Genomic DNA, 21,820 nt, shown 5'->3' on the forward strand with positions numbered 1-21,820 from the left:
TCTCCCAATCTGTGGGATGTCTTTTATTTTTGTTTATGGTTTTCTTTGCTGTACTTTTGAGTTTAATTAAGTCCCATTGTTTATTTTTGTCTTTATTTCCATTATTCTGGGAGATAGATCAAAAAAGATATTGCTACAATTTATGTCAGAGAGTGTTCTATGTTTTCCTCTAGGAGTTTTACAGTGTCCAGTCTTACATTTAGGTCTTTAATCCATTTTGAGCTTATCTTTCTGTATGGTGTTAAAGAATGATCTAATTTCATTTTTTTACATGTAGCTGTCCGGTTTTCCCAGCACCATTTCTTGAAGAGACTCTCTTTCCAACATTGTGTAGTCTTGCCTCCTTTGTCATAGATTAATTGGCCATAAGTGCGTGGGTTTATTTCTTGGCTTTGTATCCTGTTCCATTGATCTATATTTCTACTTTTGTGTCAGTACCATACTGTTTTGATGACTATAGCATTGTAGTATAGTCTGAAGCCAGGGAATCTGATTTCTCCAGCTCCATTTTTCTTTCTCAAGATTGCTTTGGCTATTCAGGGTATTTTATGTCTCCATACAAACTTTAAGATTTTTTGTTCTAATTCTTTGAAAAATGCCTTTGGTAATTTGATAGGGATTGCATTGAATCTGTAGATTGCCTTGGGTAGTGTAGTTATTTTGACAATATTGATTCTTCCAATCCATGCACATGTTATATCTTTCCATCTGTTAGTGTCTTCTTTGACTTCTTTCATCAGCATCTTATAATTTTCAGAGTACAGGTCTTTTGTCTCCTTAGGTAGGTTCATTCCTAGGTATTTTATTCTTTTTGATATAATGGTAACTGGTATTGTTTCTTGAATTTCTCTTTCTGATTTTTTTTGTTAGTGTATAGAAATGCAACAGATCTCTGTGTATTAATTTTGTAACCTGCAACTTTACCAAATTCATTGATGAGCTCTAGTAGTTTTCTGGTAGCATCTTTAAGATCTTCTATGTGTAGTGTCGTATCATCTGCAGTTTAACAGTTTAACTTCACTTCAGCAGTGACAGTTTAACTTCTTCTTTTCCAATGTGGATTCCTTTTATTTCTTTTTCTTCTCTGATTGCTGTACTTATGACTTCCAAAATTATGTTGAATAAAAGCAGTGAGAGTGGATATCCTTGTCTTGTTCCTGATCTTAGAGGAAATACTTTCAGCTTTTCACCATTGAGTATGATGTTAGCTGTAGGTTTGTCATATATGGCCTTTATTATGTTGAGGTATTTTCCCTCTATGCCCACTTTCTGGAGAGTTTTTTAAATGGGTGCTGAATTTTGTCAAAAACTTTTTCTGCATTTATTGAGATGATATTTGGCTTTTATTCTTCAATTTGTTGATGTGGTGTATCACACTGATTGATCTGCAGACATTGAAAAATCCTTGATTATGGTGTATGATCCTTTTAATGTATTGCTGGATTTGGATGCTAGTATTTTGTTGAAGATTTTTGCATCTGTGTTCATCAGTGATATTGGCCTGTAATTTTTTGTGTGGTATCTTTATCTTATTTTGGTATCAGGGTGATGGTGGTCTCATAGAATGAGTTTGAGAATTTTCCTTCCTCTGAAATTTTTTGGAACAGTTTCAGAAGGATGTGTTAGCTATTCTCTAAATGTTTGATAGAAGTCACCTGTGAAGCCATCAGGTCCTTGACTTTTTTTGTTGGGTGTTTTTTAATCACAGTTTCAATTTCAGTTCTTGTGATTGGTCTGTTCATATTTTCTATTTCTTCCTGGTTCACTCTTGGGAATCTGTGCCTTTCTAAGAATTTGTCCATTTCTTTTAGGTTTTCCATTTTATTGGCATACACTTGCTTGTAGTAGTCTCTTATGATCCTTTGTATTTTTGTGGTATCAGTTGTAACTTCTCCTTTTTCATTTCTAATTTTATTGATTTGAGTCCTCTCCCTTTTTTTCTTGATGAGTCTGGGGAAAAGTTTATCAATTTTGTTTATCTTTTCAAAGATTTTAGTTTCATTATTCTTTGCTATTGTTTTCTTTGTCTCTATTTCATTTATTTCTGCTCTGATCTTTGATTTCTTTCCTTCTGTTAACTTTAGGTTTTGTTTGTTTTTCTTTCTCTAGTTGCTTTAGGTGTAAGGTTAGGTTGTTTACTTGAGATTTTTCTTGTTTCCTGGGGTAAGATTGTATCGCTGTAAAATTCCCTCTTAGAATTGCTTTTGCTGCATCACGTAGATTGTGGATCATTGTACTTTCATTTTCATTCATCTCTAGGTATTTTTTATTTCCTCTTTTTTTTTTTCAGTGATTCATGTGTTGTTTAGTTACATATTTTGAGCCTCCACGTGTTTGTGTTTTTTATAGTTTTTTTCTTGTAGTTTATTTCTAATCTCATAGCATTGTGACCAGAAAAGATGCTAGATATGATTTCAATTTTCTTAAATTTATTGAGGCTTGCCTTGTGGCCCAGCATGTGGTCAATCCTGGGGAATGTTCTGTGTGTCCTTGAGAAGAATGTGTATTCTGCTGCTTTTGGATGAAATGCTCTGTAAATATCAAGTCCATCTGGTCTAATGTGTCATTTAAGGCCTGTGTTTCTTTATTGATTTTCTATCTGAATGATATGTCCATTGATGAAAGTGGGGTATTAAAGTCCCCATTATTATTGTGTTACTGTCAATTTCTCCTTTTATGGCTGTTAGTACTTGCCTTATGTATTGAGGTTCTCCTCCATTCGGTGCATAAATATTTACAATTGTTATATCTTCTTCTTGGATTGATCCCTTGATCACTGTGTGGTGTCCTTCCTTGTCTCTTGTAACAGTCTTTATTTTAGAGTCTATTTTGTCTGACATGAGTATTGCTACCCCAGCTTTCTTTTGATTTCTATTTGCATGGAATATCTTCTTCCATCCCCTCTGTTTCAGTCTGTATGTGTCCCTAGGTCTGAGGTTGGTCTCTTGTAGACAGCATATATATGGGTCCTGTTTTTGTATCCACTCAGCCAGTTTGTGTCTTTTGGTTGGCACATTTAATCCATTTACATTTAAGATAATTATTGATATGTATGTTCTTATTACCATTTTCTTAATTGTTTTGGGTTTGTTCTTTTAGGTCTTTTTCTTATCTTGTGTTTCCCACCTAGAGAAGTTCCTTTGTAATTTGTTACAAAGCTGGTCTGGTGATGCTGAATTCTCTTGGCTTTTGCTTGTCTGTAAAGCTCTTGATTTCTCTGTTGAATCTGAAAGAGAGCCTTGCTGGGTAGAATATTCTTGGTTGTAGATGCTTCCCTTTCATCACTTTAAATATATCGTGCCACTCCCTTCTGACTTGCAGAGTTTCTGCTGAGAAATCAGCTGATAACCTTATGGGAGTTCCCTTGTATGTTATTTGTCATTTTTCCCTTGTTACTTTTAATATTTTTATTTTGTTGTTAATTTTTGTCAGTTTGATTACTATATGTCTCAGCGTGTTCCTCCTTGGGTTTATCCTACCTGCAACTTTCTGCACTTGCTGGACATGTTTGACCATTTCCTTTTCCATGTTAGGGAAGTTTTCAGCTATTATCTCTTCAAATATTTTCTTGAGTCTTTTCTTTCTCTCTTCTCCTTCTGGAACCACCATGATGCGAATGTTGTTGCATTTAATGTTGTCCCAGAAGTCTCTTAGGCTGTCTTCATTTCTTTTCATTCTTTTTTCTTTATTCTGTTCCATGGCAGTGATTTCCACCATTCTGTTTTCCAGGTCACTTAACCATTCTTCTGCCTTAGTTATTCTGCTATTGATTCCTTCTAATGTATTTTTCATTTCAATTATTGTATTGTTTATCTCTGTTTATTTGTTCTTTAGTTTTCCTATGTCTTTGTTAATCATTTCTTGCATTTTCTCAGTCTTTGCCTCCATTCTTTTTATGAGATCCTGGATCATCTTCACTATCATTATTCTGAATTCTTTTTCAGGAAAGTTGCCTATCTCCACTTCATTTAGTTGTTATTCTGGGGTTTTATCTTGTTGCTTCATCTGGGACATAATGCTTTGCCTTTTCATTTTGTCTAACTTTCTGTGATTGTGGTTTTTGTTCTTCAGGCTACAGGATTGTAGTTCTTCTTACTTCTGATGTCTGCCCTCTGATGGATGAGATTATTCATGAGGCTTGTCATCATTATTATTTATTAAAGAAGTATGTTTCACCCAATGTTACACAGTAGTTAGCTGCAAAATTAATTAGAACCTGAGTCTTCCTTTTAACAAAATACCCTAATATAAGTCATTTGACCTTCAACTGATTGGTAACCTTAGAGCTATAAAAAAATCTGAGATTTTAGGGGATTGTTTCCAAATAGAACAAAAACCCAAATAATCAAGAGTCAGAAATTTATTAAGTTCCCAGCACTGCCTGCCAACTCAGTCATCTCCTCAGCTATACAATTATTTCAGGTTTGTACTACTTCCCACAAGCCCATACTCCACAGCCTCTCTTCTCAAAGAATATGCTCAGCTTCTAATTCTGCCATTTATGGGCCTCTCATTACCTTCACCTCTCAAATCTTGATCTAAGAAGATTCTATCCTCTAACTCAAGGCAGGTAATGGCTACCTAGACCACAGATCCCATGCCTAGCCCCACTCCAGTCCCTAATTCCCTCAAAGACTTCTGTCATAGTTCAAATTGGACATTTATCTTCAGCCTCAACTTTCACCATCATATTGATGTTTTCATTCCTTTCTAACTTTAAAAGTCCTCTACCTTCTGCACCACCACTCTGCTTACCTTCACAGATAAGGTATTTGAAGTAACAATGTCTATTACTTCACTTACATTACCATCTTTTTATTCCTGAGACACATAACAATATGGTTTCTGATGCCATTAGTGCAAAAAAAATAGCTTCACCATTGTGGTAAGTACAGTGGATGCTTTTCAATTATTGCCCTGAGATAAGAGAATTGGAAAAAATTAGTCACTTCAGTTTCTTGAAAATCATGCTTACTTTGGGCTCTGTGACCAAAGTGTTGTCACTCTTTCCTTATTTTTCTCCTACTTCTATGTCCTATGGCCTCCTCTACTCATCTTTACATGCTCCTCAGTCTCTGTTTATTCCTTCTTTTCTTCTTACTATATGTCACTCTTCAATTAACCCATCCATTTCTGTGGCTTAATAAACTAATTTCACAAATATATATATTGAGCACTCTCTATGTATCAGTGAGCTACAAACCTGCATCCCTAGTCCTGACCTCTTTTCTGACCTCCAAACCCATATTCATATCACAGTCATCCTATTTTATAACAACAAAGAAAGGGCCAATAGTAACCTCAAGTTAATAGGTCCTTGATAAATGTAGGCACAGAATAAAGAATCAATGACTGACTACTGAAGGGATTGACGAATTTCCCCTGAATCATCCCAGAAATTGCAGAAGACTCAAAATCACAAGAACTCCACACCTGTGAAAGAAAGAGGATCAAAATATATAAATACATGTTTAGTTGTGATTAAATAAGCCCTCAAATTAACATGAGGTACATATTTTACTGCCTTGCATTTAAACATATGTCAATTCCTAGTTCCATCTGTCACCAGCTAGGTAACCATAGATAAAATACTTAATTTATTCATTCAACAACAACAACAAAAAAGGATAATAATACATGCCTTATAAAGTTTTATGAATATAAAATGAGAACTAATATTTGAAGCTCACCCAACACACAGTGCTGCTAATCAAGCAGGTTCTCAGTAAATGGCATCTGTAATTATTATAAGATTTCACCTATGTAATTCTGACAACTTGGTTTTAAACAACAAAATGAATCCTGACTATACTAGGTCCTTGAAAGCTTCAGAATGGAATAAAAATTATTAAGCTCTTGGGAGAAGCTAGTTAACTGGACAAACTAAAGTGAAGTGGAAGGAGAAATACCACTGGATTTTGTTGGTTTTTGAGAATCTTAAGCCTTTTTAAATTATATTATTATAATACCTATATTATAATAATATCTTATTTATTCTGTAGAATTTTAAATAGTAGTAGTAGTAATAATATCACTATGATAGTAATATTAAATAATAGTAATAGATTAATAATATTACTATGATAGTAATAGTACCTTCTACTTATTATGCACATCCCATGTGTCTTACCTTTTGTTTAGATTGTCCCTAATGCATGATAGATCCTACAAAGAGGTAGTGCTGTTACTTAGTATTTTATGAAAGAGAAAATTAAGGTTCAAAGAGTTGGATCAATGAGTTAATACCAAATTTAATAAATACAGGGGTAAGATTTTCATCTGGCTGTCCTGACTCAGAGCCTGTGCTTTTCCCACAAGATATCACATTGCCTAAGTGACTCTTATGCTTCTCTCATACATCTTTACTTCAGTGGAAGGACCCGATTCTGATAACTCTCTTGTTGACTAGTTTAAAGCTGTGTGTGTGCTTGTGGACTGTAGCCAGGAGGCCAGGTTCATGTGGGTCAAGGTCTAGTGGAGTCTCTGTCCTCTAGTCTAATCGTTCCAAATTCTCCTAACAATGGAGGCTGGATTGTTGCACTGGTTTTAATGTTCTCTTGTAAGCTTCTGTGACCTATTGGCTCTGATTACCTAGGCCATGGAAATTCAAGGAAAGAGGACCTTCATCTTCTCGCCTATGACCAGTTTCAGCCCTTTCAGTGACAGAAAGCACCATCCTAGACACAGTAGTTCAGGATTACAACAGTAGTCTCTGTTCTGGGCCAGGACTGGCACAATAGCCTGGCCCCTAGCTCCAAGTGAGGTTCATAGACCTTGCTTCCTTGAAATTTTCCAGGGCATATTTCTCCAGGTCCCCAGCTCTCTGAACCCTTCATTTCCCTGATCTTTGACTTCACTAGGCTTTGACCTAACTGAACTATGGTGTCCTGAACTTACTTCCTGGCTATAGTGCAGCAGCACACACACAGCTTAACCCTTTCACTCCTAATCCATCACTCATTGATTACATAGGTCACAAATCTGACAGTTGAAACATCTCATTCAGAGTCCAAACTCTTTCATGGTTAAGAAATTTTTGTAATTTCTTTATGAAAATTAGAATTAAAATAATTATAAAACTGTATATGGTTGCTCAAAAACCTATGTATTTAAAAAAGTCAACCAAATTGTAAATAAGTAACACATTTATTATTATAAGGTATGTTTGGTATTCATTTTCAACATTTATGATAACTAAAGTACAATATAAAAACTGCATTTTTTCCAGCAATATTCTCATAGACATTTTCCATGCTAAGTACATAAGGATGTTTATTTACAAAGTGTTCCATTAGTAGTCCCTCTGCATAAATTTAATAAGCAGATTTGAAATGTTAATTAAAACATATTTTATAAACATGTTTTATAACATAGCACTTACTGCAATATATGATTTTAAAACTTGACTTTTTAAGACATTTTAGGTACCAAAACTACAAATTCTAAGAGCTATGAATGTATAGTTAAGCTGACTTCTGAAAAATCCCTGTGAGTGTAGAACTTTGATGACAAATGGCTGAATATGTTTTTGTTTTTTTAAATCCCAATTAACAACTACTTGTGTTCAAGATTATTCATTTCTGTTTAATTTATAACAGTAAAACACAGAAAATAGTCTAAATGTCTAACACATAGGATATCTTATGTTTTCAAAGGAAATTTAATATCAGTGATTTTTAAATATTTTATGTTTTTTGCATTTTCCAAATTTTCTGTGAATAGCATAAAAAACATTGTGGGTAGATATTAAAACACAGTACCTAGCAATGAATGTTTTTTGCTTTATGATTTTTTTTTTCAGTTTTGAGGGTAAGGGGTAGTAGATCTTACAGCTATGGTCTTATGTAGGAAGTCAAAATGAAAACAAGATCTATTTAGATCAAACAAAGACTAGTGTTTGTTAAAAATCATCTCCATTTGTACAACAAATGTTTCATATAAAATTTCTCTACATACCTATTTCAACCCCACCTAGTTATCTGAAATTTAGCCTAAAGTCAGCCAAGACTTACAAGAAAGTTCTGAGATAGTCTCCATTGAGTGACAAAATAGGCAAATTCTGACATGACTTAAAAGAAGCAGAAGAACAAGAAAAGTTCAGAAGTAGTGAAGAGGATGCATTATGGAAAAGTGATGAAAAAATAACCAGATGGTGTGGAGGTTGGCAGAATTTGCTTATTTTAAGTACTATGATACCCTGAACTTTCAATGGCTTTGGTGAGCTCCATATTGGCAGTGCAAGGATTACGTGAATTTATGAAAAGGGCCCTTTCCTATTGTTTCCAGGAATGAGTATGATTTTAGATACTAACAATATTGTAAGCATCAAACTACAGGTCAACTGTAAATTTATAAGTAACCTGATTCACTGAAAGAATGCATATCATTGAGAAGCCTAGATCTTAAAAAATAAAAAAGTAACCGGAAAGAAAAAATAAAGCAGAACATTTGTTAAGATCATTTACATTTACATTTATAGAGGTTCTAAATCATTACCAACTCCCTTTACTTTGAAGCACATATGATGCGGAACAACATTCTATATAGTATCCTGGTTGAATTAAAGCTTAGGATGCAAATCTTAGCAACTAACTATGTGTCTTAAATGCCTAGTACCTATAGCATAATGTGCATACATCTGTTTTATACACATGTAAAATATTAGCACATTCTGAGCACATATTTTCATCTGGAAATTTGATAGGCTTCAAAAAGAATCTGGGTGTATAGGACAAAGAATGAGTGGAGGAAAAAGGGAGAATTGAGAGGTAAGAATGAACATATTTTTTCTGGGAATTTTCACATGGAAGGTATAATATTATTTCCCTGCTGAAATCTTGTCATCCTTTCTTTTTACTTCATAAACTCTTCAGTCTATTCTAGCTAAGTTTTCCTTTGAAGGCCACCCAGAAACTCTGACCTGGCTGGCAATGGGGAGAACAGCTGACTTAAAGACTGTCTCAGAAATCTAAAACAAAGTGGTTTATACTGCAGCATTAGGGATTCAGGTCGTCTAAATGGTAAACATTACCAGACACAGGTCTGGCGTGTAAATAAGCTTTCGGACCTTCATTTGCCTCTCAGCTCACCTTCTCTCTTCATATTAACATTCATGAGATGCTGTTCCTAACACAGAGAAATGTTTTTAATGGCTTGGTATAAGTTGATATGTTGTTCTTTGATTTATTTTTTCTGAACATAATGATAGAGGCAGTATTGAGAAATGCTTCAAAGTGCAGCCTTGGGGGCCAGATGACCTGGGTTCAAATCCTGGCTTGGCCACTGCTTAGCTGTGTTCAGGGAAAAAAAAAAGCCTCTCCATTTCTCAGTTTGCTTATGGAAGTAGGAATTATAAGGATAGTATATGTTTCACAGAGGAGTTGTACAAATGAGCTATTAAATGTAAGGTGTTTATATTATAGAGTGCTCAATAAACAGTGGGTATTATCATCATGTTATTGTATTTTCCATTCTCTCCTCTGTTCACTTTCATGAACATATCATTCTGAGGGTCAGAAATGCAATCTGTGGGGACTTCCTAGATAGCGCAGTGGTTGGGAATCCACCTGCCAATGCAGGGGACATGGGTTTGATCCCTGCCCCAGGAAGATACCACATACCTCAGAGCAACTAAGCCTGTGCGCCACAACTATTGAGCCCTCGTGCCACAACTACTGAAGCCCACTCACCTAGAGTCCATGCTCCGCAACAAGAGAGGCCACCACAATGAGGAGCCTGTGCACCACAACAAAGAGTAGCCCCTGCTCGCCACAACTAGAGAAAGCCCATGTGCAACAACGAAGACCCAACACAGCCAATAAAATAAATAAATAAACAAACTTATACAGAAATGCATGCAGTCTGTGGCCGCAAAAGTTTTACCTCTCTAGAAAGCATCTTGCAATGACCACTCTCTCTTCATAGTTAATCCGAGTACCAGATAACCTGAGAATGTGTTGATGGTTAACATTCTCATGCTGGTTTGCTTCACCCAAAGACAAATGGATAGATATCTTTAGGGGTTTAAAAAAAAAAAAAAAAAAAAAAAAAAGAGCACTTGATTAGGTTAGAATGTCCCAAGGAAGTAAGACATTTGCCTTGCCTATGACTTCAGAGAAAGCTGGCAGCCATTTGGAAGCCAGGCCCATTTCTTCCAGAAGGCATCAATTCTCAGGAAGCCAATGCTGCCACCAGCACATAGCCAGCTTTATTGGGAAGCTTCTTTGGTGACTCACACCTGTAAGGTTATAGCTATTACTACTGGGAATCCACAGATTTTGGTTAAGAAAAGTGGTTTCTAAAATTTATCTGGAATATCTAATACCTTTTATTTTTTTATGACGTTATGGTTTTCATTACCTGTCTCAGAATTTATTTTTAAATCTTTTCTACATATCACGAGAGCAATGGCAAGATAAAATGATCTGTGTTGTAATCTCAGAACTATTTCTAACATGTTTGGGACTGTAAAGGAAGGATGAAGAGATAGAAGTTAATATTTATTGAGGGGGTGACTGTGTGCCATCCAATCCATAGAAGCTTCATACCAATTGGATGAGGGAGCTCTGAGGGTCAGAGAGATGAACTGACTTGCCTAAGTTCTTCAGTTCGTAACTGATCAAGCACATTCAGGTCTGCAGGACACGGAATTCTCTTTTCATCTCACGTTCCACACCACCAGCCAACCTATCAAGTTCTGAGTCCTAGATCTTCAAAAGTCACAAATCCAACTGTTTCTCACCACCCCCATTGCTACTATACTCGTCCAAGCCTCTGTCATCTCTTGCTTGGATTATTGCAGGAGGCTCTTGGCTGGTCTCTCTGCTCTACCTTTGCCCTGTTAGAGTCTATCCAGCACAGAATGCCAGCAGAATCTTATCCTGATCAGAACAAAACCCCAGACCTTTATATTGGCCTGGAACTTCCTACATGATCCAGCTCTGCTAAGTCCCTGACTTCATCTCCTGTAACTCTGTATCTCAAGTGGTTGGTCTCTTTGTGTTCATTCTAACACATTTATTTTTTTATAAATAATACTTTGATTTTGCAGCCATAGGAATTGAAAGCTAAACCTATGAAAAAACGTTACAAAGGCTTGATTTCTGATATAAGAAGAAAACATGGAATGGGGATGATAAATTCAAGTGTGTTGGGGTAGAAGAAAGAAATATTTTTCCTACACCTTAAAAGATAGGGATTATGGAGAAGAGTGGGAATGGATTCTGCTAGCCTCAAGACAGAGAAAAACTGAAAGATATAACATTTTAATCCTTACTTTCTATAACCATTGAGTCTACTATAAAAATGCATGACTTCTTTCTCACTTAATTCAGGTCTGTAATCAAATGGCATCATCAGAGTGGACTTCTCTCACCATTTAATCTAAAAGAGTATGACTTGCCATTAGTCTCAAACCTCTTACCTGCTTCATTTCTCACTGTAGTTTTACTTAATATTGCCTTAACTTGCTTACTTACTCACTTTGTCTCATCCACTAGAACATCAGCTCCAAGAGGACAGGGACTTGACTGTCTTGCTCATCATGTATCCGCAGTACTTAGAAGAGTTCCCTAGTACATGGAAGTGATCAATAAGTATTTGTTGAATGAATAAGTGATCTGGATGGAATTTGGAGTGGGAAATAGGACAGACAACAGGGGAACCAAATACTCAGTTTCACCTAGATGAGTTAAGGAAGTTACTCAAAAGCTCAATTTCTTGCTTATGGGTAGAACTAAGACTAAAACCTACACCTTCTCAGTTCATAGTGCCCTGATCTTTATACTACAATAAAATACCTCTCTTTATAATAATTCAGTATGTTAATAGCATAGAAGAGAAAAATTTCAAGTCTTTTGCCATAAAAATATCATCCTTATTTTTAATAGTATTTAAATCTGGGGCTCATACTTCAATACTTAGGGTACTTAGGGTGCCTTCATCATAGAATACGTCATAGGAGATAGAAAAGAAGGAAATAAAAAATCCATGGCCCTCCCCAAAAGTATTTTCCTAAGAAACATTAGAGTGAATAATGTATAACATTATGGCCTCTCCATAATGGCAAGAGAATATGGAAGAGGACAAAGGGATGAATGAATGAGTTTTTTATTGGTCTGGGTTTTCTCTAGAGAGAGATTATAAACTAGTTGGGTTCTCGTCACCATCATCATTACTACCGTCTACTGAACACTTGTTCAGCACTGAGCATTGTGCTAGACACCTGCCAAGTATTGAAATCTTTAATTCTCACAATAACTCCACATACTTATTTTATAAGTACAGAAACTAAGGCTCAGAGAGGACACATTACACAGCCAGGAGGTGACAGAGGTGTATTCAGATTGTTCTCTGACTGCAAAGCTTTAATGCATCCCACTATTTCATAAGATAAAAATAATTTCTTTTTAGATGTCCTTCTGAGGTGCTAGCTATACCATAGATGCTTACAATATTCAGAATAAAATTTAGAGTTGGAAGGAACGTTAGAGATCATCTTTCCAAGGAAAGAATCTGTGACTCACCCTTTGGAATACAGCTTTAAGGAATATCTTATTTCTTTAGAAGCAGAATTGACCAGAGAACCAAGACCGCTTCGTTGTTGTATTTCACCATACCATGGCCCTTTTGTGTTGACTGGTATGAATATGATACTCATAAGCATATAAAATTATAAATGTAGTTGGGTATATGGTATTGTATCTTGAATCTGTGGATCATTTTCATTTAGTAGAATTCCAATTCAAATCCCTCTATCTTCCATACAGATTAACCAAGAAAGCTGAAGCTTAGTCTGAATCAGAAAAAAAAAATTACTAGAAAATGGTACCCTCGTCGCAAAAACTCACCCTCTGTATAATGGGTCAAATAATGCCAACAAGTTTACTTGTGTGTTGTATACATATTTGCTTGTGTATTATACATAGGCATACACATATAATCTGGCAATACATCCTATGTGATATAAGGATTATGTAAATCAGAATGGTGAATAAATCCACTTAAATCTTTATGTAAAATAAACATTTGCAGGAGAATTGTGGTGACATTCATAAGTTCATGTTTGCTTTCCGAAAATATTCATCATGTAGACTGTAAAAAACACTGGCCCCAACCAAAAGATTATATACCAGGTAGGGATGCCAAAATGCAGTTCACACAAAGCAATTACAGTAAAAGCTGTGAGTTTTACTACTGCTTGGGGAATACTTTACACATTTACTTTTCCTCTACGAAAGAAACTTGTGCTAAGAAACCACTGACTTCTGTATGCAAATGGAAAATGTGGGATACCTGAGGAAAGGGTAAAAATTCAGTTTAATTTCTATGTGAGCCTGGTCAAGTAATTTTAAAATTCAAGCTGATGTGGGAGAAAAGTTAAATAAAAGACTTCTCATTTCTGAACAGGCTCTCCTTAGCATTTTCTTCCTAGGATATAATCTGATTCAGAGCAGGAACATACAGTACAGTTAACATTCAACTTTAATTGCAATGAGGTGACAACAGACTGGGTAATGAGTTGTTTATGAGTTGTAGATGTGTTTACAATGAGTTGACAATGTGTTGGATAAAGTGTTCTTCTAAAGTTGTAGATCTATTTACAGTGAGCGGTGGGGGATGTTCATTAGTTGTCGATTTGTTTGTTTACATTGTTTTCGATTTGCAATTGCTATGAAACAAATTGCACGCTGATGAAGGATGATTGTTTATGCTCCTTAATGATTTACTGTAGTAGCTTGTCTGAAAAAGTACTTAACTCGGCCTCATCTGTCAGTTTCTTCTACAAAAGCTCCGAGTCACAATAGTTTTATTAGCATAGCATGGACCATTTGTAAGAACATTATGCATCTAAGAAATCTCAGGACTTTGCTATTCAGCCCATTGTATTTGGGCCAACAGACCTGAACTGAATTCTTTCTGCTTGGTACACATTTATATCTTTTGAAGTTATAACATGATTAATAGTCGGTTCTCAAACTCCCAGCTACAGAAAGAGTTCTACAAATCCTGTGTAACTCAAGGTGCTGCTAATTTTTAAACTTTATCTTTGATCCACTAACTTCTATAAAAAAATCTTTTTAAAAAGATCAGACTAATATAAGGGTTACAATACAATTTTATGAAATACATTTTATCATGCATCTCTCTTTTGAGGGACAAAAGAGTAATATGGATCCTGTAAGAACTCACAATTTGCCAGTTCAATCTATATCTATATGTATTATTTCTACATTTTGTGTGTTTAATAGCTTTTAATTATAGAAGGGAAGAAAAAAAGAAACTGAACTGTACCCACACTTTTACCATCTCAAAATTCCCCTTATACCTGTGCTAGACCCATGTGTATTCATATAAGGGAGCTAATGTACACTAAGCCTCATTTATATTCTGTTCATACATATGATAAATAACTTCATCTTTTAATAATTTGAATGGAAACAGTTTTGAGTCAGAATTCTGGGGCCAAGCCTAACTAAAGCTGTAGTCTTCAAAGCATCAAAAATGAAATATTGTGGTTAATTTCTGGGATCATAAGAAGAAAAAAAAAAAACCTAAAAAAAATAGAGAAAAAAGAAGCTACTAAAATGAAAAATAATGTTTAATAAATGTTAAATAATATTAATTTCAAGTTTTCAAAGTATATAACATATCTTATTCACTCTACATAAAGAAAACAAAGTAGTAGATTATTTTTATCCCTATTTTACATATAAGCAACTGAAAACATGTCTATGTTTTTATGCAAAAACTAATTTTTAAATGCTGGCTTTAATTTTTAAAAATATGTGGAGCAAGTTCTTATGAAAAATCCTCACTTTGTATACAAAGCATATAACAGAAGCCCAACGACTTTTTGAAATCATAATATCTAGAAAGACAGAACTGGATCAGAAACCCAAATGTTCTGATTCTAATCTGGTGTTGCTAGTGTCACTTCCTGTTCTATTTTGTTTTTATTATGTGAGAAGTAAAATCTCAAAACATGAGCCAACACTTTTTCTTGTTTAAGTCATAGATAGAGATCTAGTGTTTTATTTTTCCTCCTATTAGTGTGTTATTATTTGCTATAATACATCTACCTCTGAGAGTTCTAACTTATGGAAAAATAAGGAAATGATGAAATGCCACAAAATTCATGTTCTCCTAAACCTTTGACCCTCACTTTTTAGAAGCACCCCAAGTAGAAAGACTTATTAAATTCCGGTTTCTATGCTTGTCCCTAAGGATCATGTTTTGTTTTCATACCTGAAGTCAGCTTCATAGGCATGACTTTCCATGTTTAATAAGGAAAAGGAAGACATTTTAATTGTCTTAAAACTTTAATAGGTATACCAAGCAATTATTTCTAAAGATATAATCCAAAAGGTCCTACATACTAAATTGGGCTTTTGATTTCTATATAGGCGCCCTCATTTACTAGCATCAGTGCCGCCAAAGAAAACAGAAGAGATTACATTTTCCTCTTTCAATGTGCCATTTACCACTGTGAGCTTGAAAAAGTAAATTCTTACTGCTTTCCAATATGCTGACCCTAAAACAAATCTGTCATTGGAATCTAAAGAAAAGGCACTGGACGAAGTGCTGAGGTGTTGCTTCCAGGGAGTCATGTTAGCATATTCATGTTGGAAAAGATTTCATCTTGGAGGCTTCTGTTCATCTATCCAGATACTTTGCAAGTAAAAATGCATGAAATTTAAACCAGCTTTTCACATGGCCATTTTTTATGGCAGGCCATTTCAGCAGTGTAACAGGGGTAGACACCTATAAATGTATAATGTGATGGATTCCATTGTAATGCAGCCTGGATACATATGGAGGTAGTGTTTGCCCTTCAGTGCAAATCCATTTTTATGTCAAAAGGAATCCATTGAAATTAATAGGGCATTATCCATTTTGCAGTGTATATACACTGCAAAAATTTTTAGCAGGAAGACAAATTTTCTCTAAATAATGTGAAAAATAACCATGCACAGAAATAGTAAATTAATGCATTAAGAATAATGCATTAAGAAACAGTAAAGCTTTTAATATTTTTAGAAGAAAACAGGCAGTTAGATGACTAAGATTGTTTGGAATAATATCCACCTTGTTGGAATAATATCAACTAGCAAAATGTGTCTTCCAAAGCCACATTTATTTTGGACACAGGCATCCAGTTTATTTTTTTAAAATGTTAGTGAATGCACTGATGTCACTGTACATATTTTCACTGCAGAATGCAGTTTATTTTGCTGATCAAGAAATTATCTCATTCACTCATTTAAGAAATATTTTGGCGTTCATATCATGTGCCCAAAAACATGTTAATAAGAGAATAGAGTAATAAACACAAAAGACATGATCATTATGTTCATTGTGTTAAAGGGTGAACTTTTCAGTTTCTGAATCTGATTTCTAAGCTTTCCTCTGAAGCACTATTTTTTAATATTGAATTATTCTTTGAGTCTCTTGACTATTTTCATATTTCACCTTCTTATGCCCAGCGTTCCTTAAAAATGATATGTTCTCCTATTTTTGTTCTTAAAGTAATTTTTATCACTTTATCTAGGTTTTATTGTTGTGTGTGCTCAATTTTCCCTTTCCCATTCCCAAAAAGCATTTTCTTACCATAAAGAAAACGTGTCCAGCCCTCAGCAGGTACTCTATACATGCTAATTTCTCTACCCCCACTCCAAGATGTACTACTGGTCTCTTAATTCCTCTTGGGCTTTATGGAATTCAATGAAGAATCATTAAACGCAGTTGGGAACTGGGGTTATATTTATATACAATCAGTAGGTCTTTACTTCTGCTGTCAGTATGAAGTCATGATAGCCACTGGCCACATAGATCTGGAATGACCAGATCCAGGAGTCGCTTGATTAGGAGAACTTGGCAAATGTTATCTATAGTAAGCAGGTGCTCAAGAAAAGGAGGGTAACAGACAGATAAGAATGCAAAAGGCCAGTGGCTGTGGCTAATTATTGAGACTAGCTTTCCATGGCTCAGAAAGGGGTAAGCCGGAAGCATAGTCTTCTTCAGGAGATCCAAAGCATATGGGAAAAGCACAAAATATTAATTGGCACAAATAAGCCAGTTTGGCACAGGACCCTGAACTTGAGGAATCCGTCAAAGAAAAGAAATTCTCCCAATGTAGTCTGATAAGACATCCAGTGTCTCAGAGCTAGTGGAGCATGGGAAGGAGGGACACTAGGAGGTAGGACTCGAAAGAATACATTCTAGGCAGTAGGACAATAGGTTATAGCTGAAGTTCACTAAACATTCTTCCTTTTAAACAAATTATATAGGCCGATGGGTATGACCTGAGGATAGAAGCATATGCCTCATTTCTTTTCTCAAAGCTGAATGAGAACTCTTTCATAAGATGTGTGAGGTGACCATCACCTGGGCCTGGCATGTATTGGAGTCTTAGTGGCTGTTTGAGCCTTGACCTCCAGGGCAGATGCATTAGGAACAAGGAGACTTGATATGAACATGTTCTGGCCTTGTTAACCTCCTGCAATTTGCCTAACCTACAGTGTATTTTCAGCTATTTTGTTATGGGGCGATTGCTTTTTAGAACCTTTAAACTACAAAATTTGTTGAACTAAATATCAAATAGTTATTTAGAATCAATAAAAGTTCTTCTGTACTGGGTAAAGGATAAAATAGGTACAGGCTTACCTTTTTGAAAGAGCAGTGATGCCACCTGCACGCTTGTGATGATAGCCCACTGACTGAACAACGGGACCACTAGCGATTCGACCGATTCAGGCTTGGCAAAGCCCTAATCCTGCTCTGCTCACACACAGACATGTATTTGCTGCAGCTCTCAGATGTTTCTAGGAAGATTGTAAAAGAAGTTTATGTGGCACTTCCTACACTACACAGGACAATTGAAAAGAAAAATTACCCACTCGTAATAAAATGATGATGTTATACATATCCCCAAAATGTCCACAAGCAGTACACAATGTGCAAGACAGATCCTTTCCATCAGTCTGGACAAAAAGTCAAGGATGAGTCATTGTGGAAAAAGGCAACGTTTTTCGTCTTAAAGTTGTGTTAGAAATAGAAGTGATTTTCCTGCTGGATGAGATGTGAGAAGTTCAATATGTGCGAAGGAAGAGAGTCAGGATGAAGCTCAAAGTCCCCCAATGGTCAGACCACCTGTCTATGGCACAGAGCTGTGGTTTTCAAAGTATGCTTAAGAATCACCTGGGTATCTTGTAAAAAATGAAGCATCTTCAGCTCCACTATCAGTGATTCTGATTCAGTTGATCTGGACTTTGACTCAAGTATCTGCATTTTTGATAAAGTACTTCAGGTGCTGTTTTAAGGTAGATGGTTTGTGGGGTCATATTATAAGAAACACTAACCTGGAGTCCTGGTGGAGTTGATCCTGATTTCCACCCATGAGCAAAGTGGTGCACACTCCTCACAGTGCTTTGAAGAAGTTTCCTATAGGTCTCACTAATGGGTATTGGTGTAGAAACATTTCTAGTTCTCTCTTAGGAGGGGAGCCGCTTGTAACCACACAGATCTTCCCAAGTGAGTCAACTGTTGAATTCTTCTTTGAAAATACAGAGTGAGGCTTCAAGTGATAGAAAGTCTGGATTAGAGAGAAAAAGATATATCATCTTCCCCTTATAATAATGAAAACCTCAACAAGAAAAAAAAAGCCAAGCAGTCTGTCAGGGATTTTATTGTGAGAAGAAAGATCTAGAAGTGGAACAGGCTATTTATTTGAATTTTCCTATACCCTTTAAATATCAGCTATCTCGATGTTACTTTTCAGAGACTGTGACCTTTTAAGAAGTGAAAAGGCACCAAAATGCTATACACTATATTGAAGCAGTTTATCAAAATGTCACCCAACAGTTGATGCCAATTGCTAACAAGATATTGTGTTTCCTTATTTAATTGGCCAGCTTACCTAATTATGGCTGTCTTTGGATATCTATTGATGAGCTTTTTCAGAGAAAAAAGAAAGCATTATTTGAGGCAATTTCATATAAATACATGAAGAGGGGAGATAAATTAAGAGAATACTCCCAATGAGAATTATTATTAGATAATGAAATTTACCTGTTTGCATGGATTCCTAATTTACAGAAACACCTCCATAACGGATCTAACACAAACCTGGATAATTGCCAGTTACCCATGCTACTATACCTTCTCAAAGTTATCTTGGCATACAACTCAGTAGAAAAATAGGAAGTACCCTGGAAATTACTCACAAAATGTGAATACCACATGTCAGAGCCAGTGAGCTTTGGATGAACTATAAAGAGTTCTCATTATTTAGGTCTATGAAAGCAAAGGAAACAGAAATATATCCAATAATGTAAGGCAGCGGAACCAGGAAATTTATAAGAAGGCTTAATCTGTGGATTTAATTTAAAATATTGGGCCGTGTTCAGACTGCGACGTTAAAAACATTAGCCCTGGCCATCGTAGTGATCACTCAGAGGTCAGGAAGAATAGGATGTCAAACTTCCCGAGGTTTTTAGACAAAGAACTTTTAATGAGTCCTTTCCCTTAAGCTTTCCTTTTTCTTCTCTTATGTGGACATGAAAGACAAAACCTTAACACAGTCCACAATCAATGGAGAGACTGTCCAGTGCCACTTATCTTAAATACTATATTAATCTTATTTATTACCCCTAGACTGAGGTTTTAGATAATTAAGTGGGCCTAAGTCAATACGTTCTCTGTAAAAAAAAGCTAATAAAAAATTCCAGAGAACTAGACATAATGATATCAAAACTCACTTTCCTAGATGCTATCACCAATGCATTGTTCAGCTTTGGGAGATGCAAAGAACATCAGAGGGTAGAAAATGATCTTAGGTTCTATGTGCAATGTTCATTAAGTTTGGAGCACTTCCTGGAGAGGAAGTTTGAGCATGTCTAGACTGGATGGTACCATTAACTCTCAGGAGGTTTACACCCAGGGCTTGTTTATATTCAACAAGAACAATATCTGCAGGCAAAATGAATCTTGGAGGCTTTAGGACATACCCAAGGAGTTATAAACGTCTTAAGAAGGACCTTCTCAGTACCAGACCCCACTTAAAATAGAAGGCTTTGGTGTACACTGAAAACAACGTGTCTTAGAAGTCTCATATTTCAAATCCTCTTTGATCACAAATCACTTGAGCTTTCATAGAGTATATACTGGGTAAATATGCTGTGTTCCTCTAGCTTGCTGATTAATGTGGACTATACCACTGGTCAACTCTTTGCTTTGTCTGATTTGTTTTAGAGCAGTCAGAAGCCCGGGTGGGATGAGTGAGTTTCATGTTCGGTTTAGAAACACATGACCAAAAGTCAGAAGACAAACTTGCCAAAACTACTTGAAAATACTGTAAAACTACAATAGAAGGTATCCATGGATTGATGTCTCAGGTTATTAAGGATAAATTATTTAATCAAAGTAACATTTCTTAATCACTGAGCTGTACTTTTTCTTGAAAGTCACAATGAGAAAAATACTCAAGTAACACTTTAAAAGAACAAAAAAACAACCATGGTGTACATGCCCTCAAGGTCCATCCGTGTTGTCCAAATGGGAAGATTTCATTTTTTTATGGCTGAGTAATATTCCTGTGTGTGTACATGTCTTTGTGTGTTCTCAATATCCATTCATCCATTGATGGATGCTGAGTTTATTTTCATATCTTGGCTATTGCAGTAACACTGCAATAAACGTGGGGCTGCATATATTTCTTCAAACTAGTGTTTTTGTTTTCTTTGGATTAAATACCTAGAAGTAGAACTGCTGGATCATATGGTAGTTCTTTTTTTAATTTTTGAGGAACCTCCATACTGTTTTCCATAGTGGCTGCAGCAATTTACAGTCCCACCAACAGTGCATTGGGGTTCCTTTTTATCCACATCCTCACCAATGCTTGCTTTTTCTTGACTTTTTGATAATAGCCATTCTGACAGGTGTGAGTCAATATCTCATTGTGGTTTTGATTTACATTTCCCTGATGATTAGTGATGTTGAGCATCTTTTAATGTTTTTGTTGGCCATCTGTATGGCTTCTTTGGAAAAATGTCTATTTGTATTCTCTGCCTGTTTTTTAGTTGGATTGTTTGGTTTTTGTCTATTGAGTTGTATGAGTTCTTTATATATTTTAGATATTTACTTCTTATCAGATATAATTTGCAAATCATTTTTTCCCATTTGGTAGGTTGCCTTTTCATTTTGTTGATGGTTTTCTTTGCTGTGCAGGAGTCTTCTAGTGTGATATAGTCCCACGTGTTTGTTTTTGCTTTTGTTGCCTTTGTTTTTGTGTCCAATCCAAAAAACCATTGCCAAGACCAATATGGTTTCAGGTTTTACCTTCCAGTCTTCAATCCATTTGAGTTAATTTTGTGTATAGTGTGAGAATTTGATTCAGTTTTATTCTTCTGTATGTGGCTGTCCAGTTTTCCTAACACCATTTATTGAAAAGATTATCCTTTCCCCGTTGTAAGTTCTTGGCTCCTTTGTCATAAATTAATTGACCATATACGTGTAGTTTTATTTCTGGCTATTTGGAATCTTTTGTGAATTCATACAAACTTTTGGATTGTTTGTTCTATTACTGTGAAATATGGCAATGGAATTTTGATAGGGATTGCATTAAATCTGAGATCACTGTGGGTAGTTTGGACATTTTAACAATATGATTATAACCCATAAGCACATAACATCTTTTCATTTATTTGTGACTTCAATTTTTTTTTTCATCAATGTCTTATAGATTTCAGTGTACAGGTCTTTCACCTCCTTAATTAAATTTATTCCTAGGCTTTTATTCTCTTTGATGCAATTGTAAATGGGA

General features: G+C 35.5%; 1 pseudogene; it reads left to right on the forward strand.

Annotated features, from left to right (window-relative positions):
* Window positions 1-19,904: 19,904 nt before the first annotated feature.
* LOC130844676 (COP9 signalosome complex subunit 5-like) lies at window positions 19,905-20,435 on the forward strand (annotated as a pseudogene).
* The last annotated feature ends 1,385 nt before the right edge of the window (window positions 20,436-21,820 follow it).

This window comes from Hippopotamus amphibius, chromosome 2 (genome assembly GCF_030028045.1).
Source record: "Hippopotamus amphibius kiboko isolate mHipAmp2 chromosome 2, mHipAmp2.hap2, whole genome shotgun sequence".
Lineage (NCBI taxonomy): Eukaryota > Metazoa > Chordata > Mammalia > Artiodactyla > Hippopotamidae > Hippopotamus > Hippopotamus amphibius.